The sequence below is a fragment of the Astyanax mexicanus genome, chromosome 6 (assembly GCF_023375975.1).
Source record: "Astyanax mexicanus isolate ESR-SI-001 chromosome 6, AstMex3_surface, whole genome shotgun sequence".
Lineage (NCBI taxonomy): Eukaryota > Metazoa > Chordata > Actinopteri > Characiformes > Acestrorhamphidae > Astyanax > Astyanax mexicanus.
In genome coordinates, this window is record NC_064413.1 from 13,167,986 (window position 1) to 13,186,077 (window position 18,092).

At 36.8% G+C, this 18,092-nt stretch overlaps 1 long non-coding RNA gene across 1 annotated transcript; it reads left to right on the top strand.

Annotated features, from left to right (window-relative positions):
* The first annotated feature begins 245 nt into the window (after positions 1-245).
* LOC125802387 (uncharacterized) lies at positions 246-7,770 on the top strand. The gene is made up of 2 exons (XR_007439451.1): positions 246-364; positions 3,558-7,770. It is a non-coding gene; the product is annotated as an uncharacterized LOC125802387 (long non-coding RNA).
* Positions 7,771-18,092: the final 10,322 nt, after the last annotated feature.

Genomic DNA, 18,092 nt, shown 5'->3' on the forward strand with positions numbered 1-18,092 from the left:
TTTACTAACGCTAGATTTACTAATGCTAGTAAATCTACTGAATAAAAAACATTAGTTTTAGAAAATGGAAATAAAGGGGTATGTTTTCTTTCCTAGTTTAGTAAAATACTTTGTTCTACTTTGTAAAATTAAAGGAAAACCCCCAGAGAAGTAGTTATGCAGTGTTTTAAATGAGAGCGTTAGCTGTTTAGCTCCATTCAGCTCCATGCATTGAGGACTCCCTCGCGGACTCCCTCTAGCGGTGATGGGGTATAATGTGATATAGCGGGGGAGGGGGCGGGGCTCTACATAACCCGGATGATGCTGAGCTTCCGGTGTCTGTAGCTGGAGAGGAGGAAGAGCAGGATCAGCTGAACTACAGAAGGTATGGAGAGATCTCTCTCTTGCTCACAACACTTGCTGTTCAACATTCACTCCTACACCACCACCACCTTCAGCATGTGCAGCATTTACACCACCAGCACTGGATCTTCTACTAGCTCTGCTCAGCAGTCTGCCTCTGACCCACAGACACAGGAGGGGGGTTTGAGTAGGGGGTCGCGGAGCTGGGGATAGGGGGGCTTTACAGATTATCCAAAGGATAACGACTCCTCACACTCCTGCCCTCCCTCCCCCACATCACTAATACACACCTGAGATAAACCAGTTGGAAATTCCTGTGGAAATTCCTTCTTAAGTTTGTGTGTTCTTAAGTCTCTGCTCATTTATTAGTTATTCTAGTTTAGTTTAGTTTCAAATTTTCCTTCTTCTAAATCCGGTAGCATTGTGATTCTAGCAACGCTTGGCCAGAGTCCAAAACGATTTCATGTCAAAATAAAAGTCGTTTTTGAGGCTGTAAATGAAATATGTTACTTGTTTAATAACATGTAGAGTTTAAAACTAATTTAAAGCTTTTCAAAATTTATAAACATTTAAATAACGTAGATAATAAAAGAAAAAGTAAGAAATCCTACTAAAACTAGTGTTGCTGGGTAATACAGTATTGCGCTGGCACTTTATCAATATATTCTGATTCAGGAGACATAACTCTTTAATAAAAGCAGCATTATAAAGAAAAAATATATATTCTTTCAGCCACTGACAGCATGTTATATACTAGATGAATAGTATAAATCTGTGGATTTCAGTCTTCAGGACTAGATTCCATAAGACCTAAAAACACTGTAGCTAGCGGACTCTACAGCGCCCCCTAATTGGTTCGGCTAATAAATTATCTGTGGAGGTGTAAAACTTTCTCCAATATTTTCTCATTTTAGTAGGAACATAGAAACTATGATCCTGCACATATCTGCCATTTGCTTGTATTAGCTCCACCCAACAGGAAGTCGGCCATATTGGAATTTGTGAAATACTGGAAACGCAACACTAAACCAAATGGAAACAATGACACGATCAGAGCACAGATTATTGAAAATTCATGAAACTTAAAAAAAACACAAGAGACATCATTAGCAACACTAGCTTTAGTACAGTAAAACCTCTAAAATCCACAGATTTTTATTATTCGCTAGTATAAAACATGCTGTCAATGGCTAAAGAAATTATTATTTTTTAATTTTTTATTTTAAATACTGATAACATTTACAATAAATGTACATCAAATAACCATGCTTAAAACAGTTACAAATGTATAATGGTTGTTGAATGCCTAGTTATTAAAATGACAAATGCTTAAACATTCTTTATTATGAAAATTCTTTAAACTATTGGCTCAAATCATAATTAATAACAGAATGTATTATATTTTTACTTCAAAATGCCAAATATTTCTCAACCCAAATATTCTTTTCAGGTTTTTCCATTCTTTGGGTATATAATGCTGGTTGTGAAGTTGTGTATTTTTTTAAACAATGTCAAATTGCTCAAAGTGTGATGTGACTTCTTATTCTTATTGTCACATTCATGTATTATTATTATTATTATTATTATTATTATTACTACAGTGTTTTATTACACAGCATGGGCATAGATACTTCCATTTGCTAACATGTTTTCTGTGTATTAATACAGTAAAATATGGAATTTTCTGTTAAATTAACAAGCTAATCGACGTTATTTGAAACAAACCTGTGTGGCAGAGTGAAATTCCACTTCTTACCTGCCTTAAGTCCGCTTGTAAAATATTAAATGTAAGAACTGAAGATTTAGTGATTATAGTGTGGAGAAGTTCAGGTAAGAGGTGGAATTTCACAAAGTAACGTTAATTGGCTCACTGATTTAACAGAAAACTTGCTATTTCTCTGTAATAATAAACAAGAAATTACAATATCTTTAGCCCCGCTGTTTTTAAGAAATCCCAGTTAAACCATTCCTGTGGAATACAGTCTCCAGCTGCTCCTTTACTAATACTTTAATAATAATAATAATAATAATAATAATAATAATAATGTGAAAATAATAAGAAATAATAAAAAGAATCACATTTTGGGCAACTTTACATAAAATACACAATTTAACAACTCGCACCATATATTTACAGGATGGAAAAAACTAAATTGTAGAAACTAACATTTTGCTTTATGAAGTAAAATGCATCAGAATTAGTGGATTTTTTAACATTTGTCCACAGTTTCTAAAATAAATTGTTACATTTTTTACAAGACATTCACATATTACTAAATTACAATTTTTTTTTTTAATGTAGTGGATCTTGTTAATTTATTATGATCCGAGTCTTTAGTTTAAGGAATTTTATGGTAAATAATGTCAACTATTGTCATCTAATAACTAGTTGAAGCATTAATCAACAATTTTACAATGTTTGTTACTGTTGTAAGCACGGTTAATTGATGTAAACTTAATGTTATCTGTATTTTTTAAATATTTTGTTAAACATGTATAGATGTGTCAAACAACGTGATTAAATTTTTAATAAAAGTAACATTTTAAAGAAAAATATTTTTCAGCTGCTGACAGCATGTTTTCTACTGTACTATTTCACAATAGTACAATGGATTAAGAATGGCATAAAAGTAAAGAAGCTTTTATGGTAATATGAAGATGTCCCAGTAGTTCTGTCTGTATAGTGTAACTGATTTAGGAAGTTCTCTATAGTTAATTGACTTGCTTTTAGTACAGGGCTATGTGGATTAAAAACTATATCTCCATATTTTTTTCTGAATTGCGATATACAATATACATCTCGATATTTTTTCATCCCATAAGGTAATATCTAAAAGATACTTTTGAGACAAAGCTACATGTTTCAAATTTTATATTGGTACTTTTATAATTCAGTGCCGTATCCTGTATATTAGAGTAGCCTAGCAGTTCTAGCAGCATTTTATATAATCAACAACTGAAAGTCATTTTAAATTATACTAATTATAAATGGGTTTTGCCGCGGAGCGGGGCTAGGGGAGGCTGCACAAAGACAGCGGGAGAACTGACAGGGCTCACTGTAACGTGGCGTAGTCTATATCGATACATACAGGATATTGTCTCGTCTTATATCGCATCTTAAACTATATCAATATTTTTTATGTTTATATTTTTCAATATATCGCCCATTCCTACTTGCTTTTATATTCAATGGAATTTTTCTTTGTTTTTTCCAGAAATTAAAATATTCTCCTGAAATTCAACACCAACAACCAGGACATTTAACTAAGAGCAATGTTAAACTGCTGAAAGAGGTGAAGTACAAGACATCCTGAAGAATCTCCAGAACACACAGAAATTGTTTGCTACATTTAACAGACAAATTAAGCAAAGACCCAACATGGAGAAACATCAGCACTCTGCCGAAAGTTTTACTAAACAGACTGATCTCAAAAATCCCCAGCGCATTCACACAGGACAGAAACCGTATCACTGCTCAGACTGTGGGAAGAGTTTTAATCAACTGGGGACTCTTAAACTGCATCAGCGCATTCACACAGGAGAGAAACCGCATTACTGCTCTGACTGTGGGAAGAGCTTTAATCAACTGGGGACTCTCAAACTGCATCAGCGCGTTCACACAGGAGAGAAACCGTATTACTGCTCTGACTGTGGGAAGAGTTTTACTGCACAGAGTAATCTCAAAATACACCAGCACATTCACACAGGAGAGAAACCGTTTCACTGCTCAGACTGTGGGAAGAGCTTTAATCAACTGGGGACTCTCAAAAAACACCAGCGCATTCACACAGGAGAGAAACCGTATTACTGCTCAGACTGTGGGGGGAGTTTTAATCGACAGAGTCATCTCAAAACACACCAGCGCATTCACACAGGAGAGAAACCGTATCACTGCTCAGACTGTGGGAGGAGTTTTACTCAACAGAGTAATCTCAAAAAACACCAGCGCATTCACACAGGAGAGAAACCGCATCACTGCTCAGACTGTGGGAAGAGTTTTACTGAACAGAGTAATCTCCAAAAACACCGGCGCATTCACACTGGAGTAAAACCATATTACTGCTCAGACTGTGGGAAGAGTTTTAATCGGCTGGGTACTCTCAAACAGCATCAACACATTCACACAGGAGTGCAACCCTATTACTGCTCAGACTGTGGGAAGAGTTTTACTGAACAGCGTAATCTCCAAAAACACCAGCGCATTCACACAGGAGAGAAAACTATCACAAATTTGTCCCACGGCAATTAAAAATGCGAATCATAAATCTTTCAGACAGAACACCTTATCCTACACAAATGTTTCACTTTGTCACTTGGGACACGTTCCACCAGAAACAAACATGAACTGAATTTAACAATGGATTTTACATGTTCAGCAAAATGAATCTTATCAAGAGATTATGTTTATTAAATTCCATGTTGTGTTTTCTCGTATGTTTGATATTCCAGGAAATTCTTTTTGAGACAGAGCTCAGTTTTTAGGGTAGTTACGGTAGGAGTTCAGTTCTGAAGAAGGGAAGGTCATTTGAGTTTGAGTGAGGGCACTGCCAGTTCTTGCTCTAGATGTTAGAATAGCATAAATTAGTCTTTAAAATGCCATAATTGTTAGGAGTAGAGTAGGATTCTTAGCTTGCAACTAAGCGTTCGGGATCAAACCTTAAGTGTTAATGCTTAGAAGGTTTTGAAAGCATTTAATCTCTTTTCTAGTATATGCAGATTTGATTATTTCTATTTATTTTTAGTATCTCTGTTTTCACTGTGGAAGCCGTGCTCAGTTTACATTTTACATTTCCCAAGCCGTGCTCAGTTTACATTTACCATAGCTTAGCTTAATGCTAATAACCCCCAGACCACCCTGTATGAAATGAGAAGGGCAAAACACCACCTGAGCCACTCCAGAGAGACTGTGCTCTCAAAAGTGAGACCCAGAGCCACAGAGAGATGACACTGTGTCGGGTACTGCCGTGTGGACTGGAGGAGCACCCAGACTTGAATGGACTTGGGCGAAGTTAAAAAACATCTGGTTAATGTCAGCATACCAAGATACATCGCTTATAGCAGATGCTCCCATCAGGTTTTTAGTGCTAGTACGTAAGTAAGTAATCTCTATTTCAGGGGTGTCAAACTCATTTTGGCCGAGGGCCACATTGGCATTTTGGCTGTCCTCTGAGCGCCAGATGTAACTTATAAATGTAATAAAATGTAACCAAATGTAATATAAAATGAATGTAGTTACTCCTTAATGTTAAATAACTCTCAATGGAAAATATGTTTGCTTGTTGCTCTATTAACATAAATCCTTTTAATTTGTCATGTTATGAAATCCAAAAACTCCATCAATCAAGAACCAAACTATTCAAGTGAATAGAAATTACATAAAATACAAGTTATATTAACTTTGATCAAAACGTTTGATACTGAAATAAGGCTTATTAAATATAAAATTAAAAATTGTGAGCTGTTAAGAACATGTGACAGATTTAGCATTTCCTCAGATTTAGCAGTTCCTCATCCAATCACTAGTGGGAGCTGCTGGCCCGCAGTCTTTACTTAGTCAGAGCTACAGCCCAGCCACGGGCTACAGGACTCAGCTGAGCCAGTCTGGAGCGTTTTTACAGTTTTTAAAGTTCTTTTGTATAGGAAATAAAGGTCTTAACCCCAATAACCAGAAAATACAGCTCTCTACAGTTCATCTTTCAGCCCAAGCAGCTAACAGCAGCAGTTTAGAGCAGAGTCACGGAGTCACTGCTGGGATTACATTATAAACAGGTCAGTTAGCGCGCTGCTAACCTCAGGATGTTTATAACTACGGAGTTTAGTGGACACACCACGGCTGCAAGGTTAGACTGTTGAAGGCTACTGAAGACTATTAAAGGCTATTGGAGGTTATTGAAAGGGTTATTGGTGGCAGAAATCAGTACAGGCTGGTTAGATAAGTGATTCACGTACTCGTCCTTTGCTGTGGTGAAACTGCGACTAGCACTGTCACAGTGATGTTTATTAACGTAATTAAAACAGATTTTGTCAGCTATTGTCTTATAAATATTTACACACAACTTATATCTCTCCTAAAAAGCGTTTATTTTGGTCAGTAACACTTTTCGTAACACAAAATGCATACCGGTCTTTCGCCTTGAAGCACAGCTGTCCGTCTGCATCAACTTTTCTTTTTCTGGACATTATGGGATAAACATTTATATGTCTCAATTCCACCCGCGAAGTTACACCTTCCCTCCGGCAGGGTTTCCACATCAATGACTACACTGCCGTGTAGTGGCAGTAAGCCGTAACACAATCGAAAAGCATTGTGGGAAAAGTAGTTTTTGGTCAAAGCACGCTTCTGACCTATTTATTATAGACACTAAGATCTTACAAGCTCTCGCGGGCCACATTAAAGGACGTGGCGTTTGACACATGTGCTCTATTTATATATATATATATAGCACTTTTCCAGCGCAGTGTTTTACAGATTACAGCAGTGGTGTGCAGTAAGGCCCTTCTTATTATAGTTATTGTAAACTATAAGCATATATTTTATAAATTAACTAAAATAAAAAATAGCAACTAATTCAAAGCATTAGTCAGTGACAACGGTTCTAACCAATCAAAGCTTTTTAAAATGGCTTCTGCCACCGTGTGTCTGCCTGACCCTGCTACTGATTTTGTGAAGGTTGTAGTAATGAGTGTTTAGCAAAGTCATAGGACAATCTAACCAATCAGATTCATGATTTTCACTCCGGGGGCAGGGCCATGGCTGTCAAACCCCTTGTCAGCGTGCTGATGGAAGGGGCTATGCATTGCTTACTGTAAAACACATGCTGGATTAGTTTAATAGTTAGCTAACTAAAATGGATTGCAAAGGCTACCCTTCAATGTGAAACTAATGCACAATAATTGGCCGCTTGTCTGGTGGGTTTTTGTGCATACTTAATGTTTTGGCTGATCTGCCGTCTTGTAGGCATACAAATGAGTGATATTTGTTGGCTGGCTGTACTTGTAGGCAAATTTAGCATTGATTTTGTCGTTTGTCGCTGTATTTTTGGGCTGTTAATGTGCATTAAGCTCATATAACTAAGTTGAGACAGAGCATATGGTGTTCTAATATAAATCTATGTGTAGGTCGGCGGGTGGAGGAGGGGGAGGGTGTGATTCAGAAGGGGTACCTACTATATGACTTGCATGCCACTGGATTACAGAAAATATATAAATATATAAATATAAAAATAGTTAGTTTGTTTTATTTCTGGTTACCAACTTCTATCAGGGACATTGCCTGTCCCTGACTACCTCTGTTTGCCTAGTCCTGTAAATAAACCTGTGTTTACTAATCAGCTTCACTTTGTGATGGTCACCATGCATATTCAAAATTTACTATGCAAGTTAACACTGTTCAAAAATTTGAACTATATGTAATAAATGATCAACTTGGTTCTTACTGTTGATGTGTTCAAGTGATGCCCCAACTTGTTTGCACTTACATTTCAATTTAGGCAAGATGGCTACAGTTAGAGATAGAAATGTGCACAAGTTTTACGGCAAAATGTATTTCGTTGTTAAAAGTCACTTTAAACTACCCTTCATAGTAATAGTTTTTACGTTTGGAAATTGGTCTAGGTGGTGTGGATTCCAAATACACTTAACTAAATAGTGGAATACATTTTTATGAGATAATAGAGCTACGTCAAAAAATGTTGGCTAAATGTTGGCATCAAAAAACATTTGGCTATATAGCAGAATGCCAATAATATGCTAACCTGCATATATGCCCAACACATGAAACCCCAAGGAAAATGTAAGGTACGTTGTAGAATATTACCCAAACACATCACCACAATGCAACTACACAAACCTCCATCATCAATTGTAAAAGTATCACAAGCAGCTGTGTGACATTTCTAGAGCTCAATAGTCAAGTAAAAACCATCTGAAAGCTTGATAAAATATATGGCATCAGGTTGCATCTTGCAGTCAGTAAGTATAAGTCAGCTCGTCCAATTATTTATAAGTGATTTTATTGCTTTCAGTATTGTTTGCTTGCTTGCTACAATGTTATACAAAAAATGTTTGTGTTCATGCATTTTTTTAATAAATATATCACACATACCACCACTCAACTCCTTCTGAACATTAACTTTGTTAAATATGAGAAAGATCTCTGAGCAAGCTCCTTCATGCCCAGTTTACCAAAGCATGACAATACAGGTAAATCAAAGTTTTATTAAAATAGTTATTTTGGATAGCATTAAAAAAATGCTCTCCCAATTTCATTGTCAGAGTTTACTATTTTTGTTATTTAAATTGTTTTAATGTTTTAGTTTTACATCATTTCATTAAAACACAGTCACAGCTTTTCTAATTATTATTATAAAATACATAATACACATTGAAAGCAAATCATTTTAATGTTCTCATATTTGCATTTTAATGTTTTAATGTATCTTGTAGTTATCTTGCACCATGTTTTACATTTATTACACTGTGAATTACACTATACTACACTTTGCACTAAAGTTTGTGTTACACCTCAGCCCATGTCTGTCCTGTGTTTTTCCCTCTTTTGGTTTTCTGTGCTCCTGCCCTGTTTTCCTGTCTTGTGTTTCCAGCCATGTGCTTTTTTGAGCACATGGCATTGTTTTGTTATTGTTCTGTCTCCGCCCTAGCCCCGCCCTAGCCCTGCCCAAGCCATTAGTTGTGTCACCTTGTGTCTCATTTGTAACTCCGCCCCCTCATTACTTCCACAGGTGTCCCTAGTGTGTGCCTGTGTATAAATACCTCATGTGATCCATTGTTCTCTGTCGCGCTTTTTGTTTGACCGTGTTCGTTAATCTTTCCAGATCGTGTTTAAATGTTTTGTTTAGCCTCAGTGTCTCAGGTTTGCTTTATTTAGTTTGTTTCTTTGTTTGCTTAGTTTGCTTGTTTGGTTCAGTATTTTAGTTTATCCTCTGTTTCATAGTGTTTTGTTTTAGTTACCTTTTCTTTTTATACTCCCTAGTGTTCCTTTCTTTGTTAGTTTAAATATGGATAATAAAAAAACTTGCACTTGCATCCTGCCTCCTCCTCCTTGTTACAGTTTGACTATAAAATAAATAGTGTAAATCGCTGGACAATTTGTCAGGAAAATGTGGAATTGTTTGTTGCCTTTCTTGTGGTGAAAATGTGATTAAGTGCCAATTCAGTTTTTCTGAAGTCTAGTATTTTTTTAGTAAGAACTCCAGTTACAGATTTCCTTACTATAATTCTACCTGGTAAAAAGTCCAGATCCATATATCTATACAAGAATTCTGACTACCTTTCAATTTTAGAAATTTACATTTTGCATATGTGCAATATTACATTTTTTTTTATTTAATTTTGGGTATGTATAATTTAGATTTTAATAATATTTTTCCTATTTAGAACTGGGGTTTTACTAATTAGAATTTCAATTGCTACTAGTAATGTAATTGTAGATAAAAGAGAATCTATTTCCATGTAAATCATTAGCCTCATTAATATTATTATTATTCTTATTTTAGAATATTTAGGTTGTTAAATTGTATTTTACACTAATGATATTTAAATAAGAAATATCTTGAAATAAGATTTCAAGAAAAATATTATTGTAAGTCAAAAGTCATTGTATATATCTGTAACTGGAGTTTTTCCAGTAAAAAAAAAAAAAGAGTAAAATCTCATGTAAATCAATGGTAACATGTACCTAGTCAGAACTACATTGAGGATATGAGGTAATATCTGAAACCAGAGTTGTATCTCTGGTGTGGCTTTAAGCTAAAACGGCTTTAAATGGCTATATTGTTTTTTTCACATTTGCAAGCGGTTGTATGAAAAATGGATTGCAAATGGGAAAACAGTAAAAACTCCAGTTACAGTTATCTAATATTATTTAATGTTTTATTAGTACAAATCAATCCAATCCATCTAAACCCATATTAATTATGAATTATGATTGTACAAATGTTGATTCATTTGATATAAAATATCTCAAATTATTTTTCACTAGGAAAAAGTGTATTTTGTAAGTGTAAGTGTAGATCTAAAATATAGATATCTACATGGAGTTATCTGATTTACATTAAACTTCCCTTGTCTATAATCACTTTTTTACTAGTAAGACTCCACATCTGTAAGGGATTTCTGAATAATACTGCTAATAATGCTAATTTAAGTAGTTGAATTTTCAGTAGTAAAAATGGGCATTTTGTAAGTGAGATTCCATGTAAATAAATGGAAACATATTACTAGAAAAACAACATTAATGATCCTGGTATTAAGACTAGTCAAAATGAGTTTATAGATCTGTTTTATACCTGAATTATTATGAAGAGATTACGATTGTGGCTATGCATTTATGTTTTTAGATGGAACAAAACTTTAGAAGAGCCTCATCCTACCAGAGAGGATTTAGGTTACATTCACCTGAAATGTGTTGCGAAAGTGACCCAAACAACTGCAGTATCCTTCACTTTCGAAGAGACGGTGTCAGCTGATCTCACAACTAATCAACTCTTTGCACTGAGGGATGAGTCGTCAGTGTTTACTTTATACCTGACAGAGGGAAATGAGGGCAAAGTGACCCTGGATCAGACCTATATGATTAAAAATGTTGGGATAAAGATGAGAAGGCATATATAGACACCAACATTGACATTTACAGGACACGCAACATGCCTGTAAGATAAAAAATTGTGGACAAGGCATGAAACATAGTCTGTCCACCAAGCGTTCAGACAAAGCTTGAAGAGATCAGATCTGCAAAAGGCTTTGTGACAAATAACATCAGTGAGTGTTTTAATAGCTGGGTAAACATTGCTTCATGAGAAAGGACTTCATACTAGTTTTTTCATTGTAACTGGGGGTAAAAATGTATTAACTTGTTGTTTTTAATATGTCTTAAAACAATTAAATAATAAAGTAATTAATAAGGACTGCAATGCGAGCAGAAATCAACTTAGAAAAAACTAGTAAGAAGTGTAATTTGTTGGGATTACTTATTAATTTAATTAATTGTTAATGGGGACCTGCAGATACTAAAGGGTGATAATCAGAAAATGGTTGCTAGCAAACTGTAATTTAAACTGACAGACAACCTGAACAACTAACAATAACCTGTCTTACTGAGATGTTCCACAGTAAAATAGTTTACTTTATTTCAGAGTGGAAAGATTTATCTGGCTACGTAAGCTAATATTTCAGTGTGGAATGTTTTAGCTAGCTAGGTTAGCTAATGATAACTACTTTATTTCAGTGTGGAATGATTTAGCTAGCTAGGTTAGCTAATGTTAACTACTATATTTCAGTGTGGAATGATTTAGCTAGCTACTTTAGGTCACGTTAACTACTTTATTTAAGTGTGGAATATTTTAGCTAGCTAGGTTGCAGATGGGAGTTTTACTTACACAAAAGGGTTCTGAGGGCAGAAAGAAAACTGATTGGTTCAGAGAAACAACCAATCAATTTAAAGAAGAGGCGGGGGAAAAGGCAGGATCTGCTAAATGAAAAAAAAGACCGGGCAGTTGCAGATGGGAGTTTTACTTACACAAAAGGGTTCTGAGGGCAGAAAGAAAACTGATTGGTTCAGAGAAACAACCAATCAATTTAAAGAAGAGGCGGGGGAAAAGGCAGGATCTGCTAAATGAAAAAAAAGACCGGGCAGTTGGATCCAGCCATCTTTGAGGAGTGAAAAATCACAGTTTTTGAAGGTAAGATGCTTTTATTTTTATTAAAATAATATTAATGTACTGAATAAGAGCTTTTTAAGTTAACTTGAAACAGTAGTGTGAATTTTCAGGCTAATTGGCTAGCAAGATTAGCACAGTATTTTCGATAGTCAGCTAGCCAAAAAATAGCAAAAGTAATTAAGTATTTTTTTTTATTATTATTTTAAAGAGTTTATTTTGGGAACAGATATGCCTTATTAAATGAACTTAAAATAATAGTGTGCATTATTAGGCTACTGAGCCAGCTAACCTTGCTAGCTAGCAAGTTCAGATACTTAGGTTAGCTAATTAGCTCCATAGTTTAAAGTAGTTTTGATAAGGTCAGCTAGACATTTGTCAGCTATTAAACAATATTCAGTCTGATATAATCTACAATTATATGAAATGAGGGATAAAAATTGCATAGAGGTTGTTAATGTTAGTCAGATAATAGCAGTGTTCAACAGGCTTTAGCTAGCATGCTTGGTATATTTACTCTTGCTTACTTGGATGTGTAGTAGTGTATTAAGTCATACAAACACAACTTGAGAATGGAAAAGTTTTATACTGCTTTACAGGAATTGTAGAAATGTGTCTCGTGCTGTGTTATAAGCCACTGTAACGTTAATATATAGTTTTTTGCTGCTCTGGGGGCAGACGAATTGATCTATTGACATAAAAGACTCTATAACAGTGTTTTTTAACCTGTGGGCCGCACCCCCCAAGTGGGCTGCAGAGGTATTGCAAGCGGGCCATAGGGCAAAATTCTTTTTTGTTTGTTTGTTTGTTCCTATTTTGCAAAGTAAATATGATTTTCAAATATATAAATAGTTTAGCAAATGTAATTTATAATGTGATGTCAATTAGTACTGATGCACACATTGAATTGTTAAATATAACATAGGTGTACTATAACGCTGCTCTTAGGGCAGCAGAACTTGGTTTTGTTTTAAATTATGAGTTACACAACTGCTTCCAATGTACTGTAAGTTTCGCCTTTATCATCCTGATTATCATCATGATTAATGTTGCATTTTGGGTTAGGAGGATTAAATCATGTATTCACATAGGTTTGTTTAATTGAAGAATATCTGACTACATACAGCGTATTGCTGCTCTTGGAGCAGCAGAATTGAACCATTGGCATGATGACTGTTTCAGATGAGCATTTGAAATTCAGACACAGCATAATGCTGCTCTTGGGGCAGGAAAACTGAAACATGTACAAGATTAGTCTGTAGGGTTAGCATTACCACTTTATATAGAGGCTAACGCTGCTCTTGGGGCAGCAAAGCACTGGTTTAAAAATCAGAAGTAATTAACTATATGTTTGGGCTTTTTTATACTGATTAATTTTAATGCAGATTTTGGGTCTGTAAAATTGAGCAACACCAATATTAAATCCTGAAATTTAGCATGTTTATATTATATAAAGAATACTGCTACTCTTGGGTACAGGGTTATGTTCTGGGGGCAGCAGAACAGTAGTTGTAAAGGCGGCGGCAATGTACTATAAATTTGAACTGCATCTTACTGATTTATATTATTGTTCATTTTGGGTCAATATAATTGATTCCTAGCCATATTTAGCAATAATATATTTTATACCAACTAGTGCTGCTCTTGGGGCAGCAGAACTGTTGTTTATTTGTGCAAATCATGTTAGATTAAAATGTTTTTAAGGCTGTAGGGTTGGCTTTTATCATGCTGATCATATTCACATAGAATCCTTTAATTGAGCAATACTCTACTATATACAGGGTTAGGGTTGCAACGGTATGAGATTTTCACGGTATGATAACCGTCTCGGAAAATACCGCGGTATCACGGTTATCATGGTATCACAGTTTGTTACATATATTATTAAACTGACCCTTAAAGAAATTACAACAAAGTTTTTTTGTTCAATTAACTATTTATTGTAGAAACTACACCATCAGGTGAAGGAAACCATGTTTTTCCACTACTCTTAAGGGCATTAAGAGTGTATATATATAAAAAAAGTTGGTATATAACCAGATACTGCAGAAAGAGGGGATTTATTTCTGACATGATCCTCACAATAGAGATTTCTATTTTAAGGCTTTCATACCTTAAAACCTTCAACAAATGAAAAACAGGCACGTCAGAATTTGAAAATAAACGCATGTAAATGAATGGCGTCTTTCACATCCAGTCCGGCCAGGACCTTTACACGGACACGTGAATCCATCGTAGCACGCACTTCACGCCTGTACCTGCGTGCCCAAATTTCGGATAACTCAGCGCTTTTGCGGGCGCTTACCGCATGGGTTGTGCACGACTACAAAGAGGTTTTTATTTATGTTCAGATTAAAATTATAAACTGAACACATACTTTCCGCTGCACAGCGGGGTGGTGTTTTCGAAGACGGGAGAACAGGTTTGATGTATTTCCTCCTTTAGCTGTGACTTTACGGCCACATTGATTACAAGCTTGTTGATTACAAGATTACAAGTCTGTTTTCAGGCTGTTTGAATGAGCGAAATATGATCAGAATTATGTTAATTAACACTAACATAGAAGCATAGAACTATTATTTAATTAAAATGATTTTTAAGAACAGCTAAACACAGTGCGGAGAAGTTCACGTGCGAGAGAGAGAGACAGAGAGAGAGAGAGATTTGCGTGTTCTGATGTGAGCTACTCACAGGTAAAGGTTCTCTTTTATCTCCTCGTGCTCATTTTAGTCCAGTAACGTTACATAATTCTGCAGTTTCTCAGTGTTTTCTGTCGTATTTTGCGGCTAGCGCGAGCGCTTACAACTAACACCGCGGACCGCGAGGTGCTGCCGCGCTGCCGCTGTTGTGCCGAATCCGACTCCCTGCTCAATCCGACTCCCGCTTCGCGGACAGAATCGGCACAACACCTCCCGCTGTAGAACTGCGGGAGTGAAAACAGCGCTTATAAATAAGTTGGTTAAGTTTCACTTTCAGTTTTCGTTATTTGGTTCGTTTTCATTAACAATAATAATTGTTAATGAAGCTCTAGTCTAGCACTTTCTGCCGTTCTCACCGCTGTGTGCTGAGTAGCTGAAGCGGAGCAGAGTTGCGCATGCGCGGGTGAGTTTCACCGCTGGCTTGCGTTTTACCGGTAATAAGCAAACACACACGGTATGATAACCGTGCATTTTAATACCATGGTATACCGTGAAACCGGTTACCGCTGCAACCCTACATACACATATGATTTGAACAGATGCAATCAACTTAAATACTAAGTATGTTATATCCTGTGAGCCTGTGAGTTCAAAAGAGTGATTTATTTACATCACAAAAAACTAACCCTGCAAAAGTCACGCCTTGTAAATCACTTGGGTCCTACTTTCTCTCGTTCCATATCAATGCGCGCAGCGCTGCAACCTGACAGCTAGCCTACGTGTTTGGGTCGCTTTGTTTACTTCTCGTTTGTTGACGCGTGCGCAGCTCGCTGTCAGAATGACGCGCACTGATACGAAATGAGAGAAAGTAGGACCCAAGTGATCTACGAGGCGTGACTTTTGCAGGGTTAGTTTTTTGTGATGTAAATAAATCACTCTTTTGAACACGTACTGCTTTGGGAAGAAAAAGGAGTTATTTTCCTGACCCCAGCAAACATGCCGGACTACTTTCGCTTTGACCTAAACTGGACAAGAACTCGGCTCACAGGACGCTGTGGGGGGTAAGTCAGTGTGGATGCACGACACTGGTTATGATGATGCCATACAGACTCATGTCAAAAATACCGAACTATCCCTTTAATATTATACTATAACTAGAAATAACTATTAAACAGATAAGGAAAGATTAGGAGCTGTTTTAAGGAAAACGGTGCTGTAAAAGCTCTGCTTTTTGTAAAATTGCTGTTTATATGTATTATATTTTTAAAGTTTTCCTGAGCTATTAAAAACTTACTTCACAGATAAGAAGCTTTTTCTTTACTGAAATTCCCACAGGTGCATAATAATATATTTAGCATAATATATGCTTTAAAATTAGCTTTGTTGTTAATGTGAATTTAATACCATATTAGCTTCTGGAGATGCCTGGCAGCAACCTCGCTGCCCCGCCACTGCTTGGAGGACAGCCACTCCTGAACAGAGGCTGCGCTTCTGATTGGCTGTGAGTCTCTGTGTTATGACCAATGAGAGTCGCTGTTTAGAAGGAGTGGCTGTTTTCCAGCGGAGGGGGGCAGCGCCGCTGCAGTGTCTCTGAAACAAATCACCCGCCTTAATAACTCACCTTAAAAATACTGGACAAATCGCGTCCCGGATCAATTCAATACGGAACGCGTATTTTACTGCCCAAATATGGGACAATTCCGGATTTCAAGGGACGGTTGGCAACACTAGCAGCGAGAGGTACCGAAAGTCTAGATAAGCTGACGATCAACAGAAAACAAAGCTAGAATTAGCTACTTAGCTGAGAGGGGTCTGTGTGCAACAGGGGCTTCACAGTGCACATGCACTACCGAGCCCCAGAAATGCGCTCTCAAGCCCCAAGTTGTTGCATTGTAGATAGACTGATTGTTAGATAAACATAAATATTAAATGTTTTAAGCTTTAGTGTCTATGTTTTGTCTTACTGTTATGCTGTGGATAGCTAGTTAGCTTGATTAGCAATTAGGTAAGCTAGTTAGCCAACCTAACCAGTTAGCTTCTTGCTACTGTTATAACCATAGACTGTATATAGCTGGACAGAGCATCGTCTCTTAAAAGTGAAGCCACCACAGGTCGGGCGCCCCCTGCTGTTCAGCTGCAGAAAGCTGTGTAACTCCACCCATCCCCATAGGTTTAAATGGCAAAACAGACAACTTTCAATCTTGTCAATCTTGTTTTTTTCTAATATACTGTAATTCTACCTCCATTATTTAAATGCAACAGCTAGTGTAACCTCTGTTTATATTGTCAAATTTTTATATCCCCACAGAATTCGTTTTTTAAAACGTTATTCAGCTCTATTCAAAAAAGGTGTGGTTATGGTAAAAGGGCTGCTTATGGGCGGGACCAATAACAGACCGTCAGCTCCGCCCCGCTCTGCAATCTGTGACCGAAAGGCAGCCCTCAGGGGCGGGGTTATTTAAATGAGTAGGCGGTCTCTCCACAGCCTTTCTCCCTCCTCTGGTCTCTACTGAGCAGACTCTGGTCTCTGAATCGCCAAAATGGCGGAAGATTTTGGCTTCATTTTCATTGAATGAATGGGAACGGCGACACAGCGTCCATCTTTATATACAGTCTATGGTTATAACTGACATGTCACAATTTAGCAATTAAATATGCTTAATGCTAGCTAGCTACTCATAGAAGCTAAAACAATCTACCTGAAACGTTGATACATTTACATTTAATAAGTAGTTAGCTACTTGGCTAAAGTGATATCAGCATTCAATTTACCCACATGTTCATACTGATCTCTTCTATGACTGAACACACCCAGTTTCATTGGCCACTGAAGGTTTGGGGCTTGAGAGTGCATTTCTGGGGCTTGGAGGTGCATGTGCACTGTGAAGTCCCTGTTGCACATAGACAGTCTTGACTTAGCTAGCTAAGTTAGTTAGGTAAATAGCTAATGCTAGCCTTGTTAAGATAGCTAGCCAATGCTAGCTAACTAGCTAACACTAACTAAATGAAGCTAGCTACCCAGCAAGCCTTTTAACTTACAAACTGAACAGTTTATCAACAAAACAGTGCCTGGGTGTTTCAATATCCACTTGTATATAAACAGGCTAGTTAATGGGATGGCAATACCTACTGTTGACGGGCTGTAGGGTTTCTGCACAGACCTCACATAGAGAGAATAGACACCTCCAAAACTTCTGGCTCTCAAAAAAGCATCTGAAAAGTTCTGCTCAGGCTTCTGCAGGGAAGATCTCTGTGCAAATGACCCACGTTAGCCTCCTGACAGCAAATACAGTCGGTTGCAGTCGGCACAGCAGTGCAGTGACCGCATCTAAACCAGGTAAAGGTAGCGTTACCGACCCTCTCCACCCGTACAGGAACCGCTGGCTGCTCTTCCCTATAAATCAGAGTTTGTAGCGTAAATCTGTCTCGTCTCCTC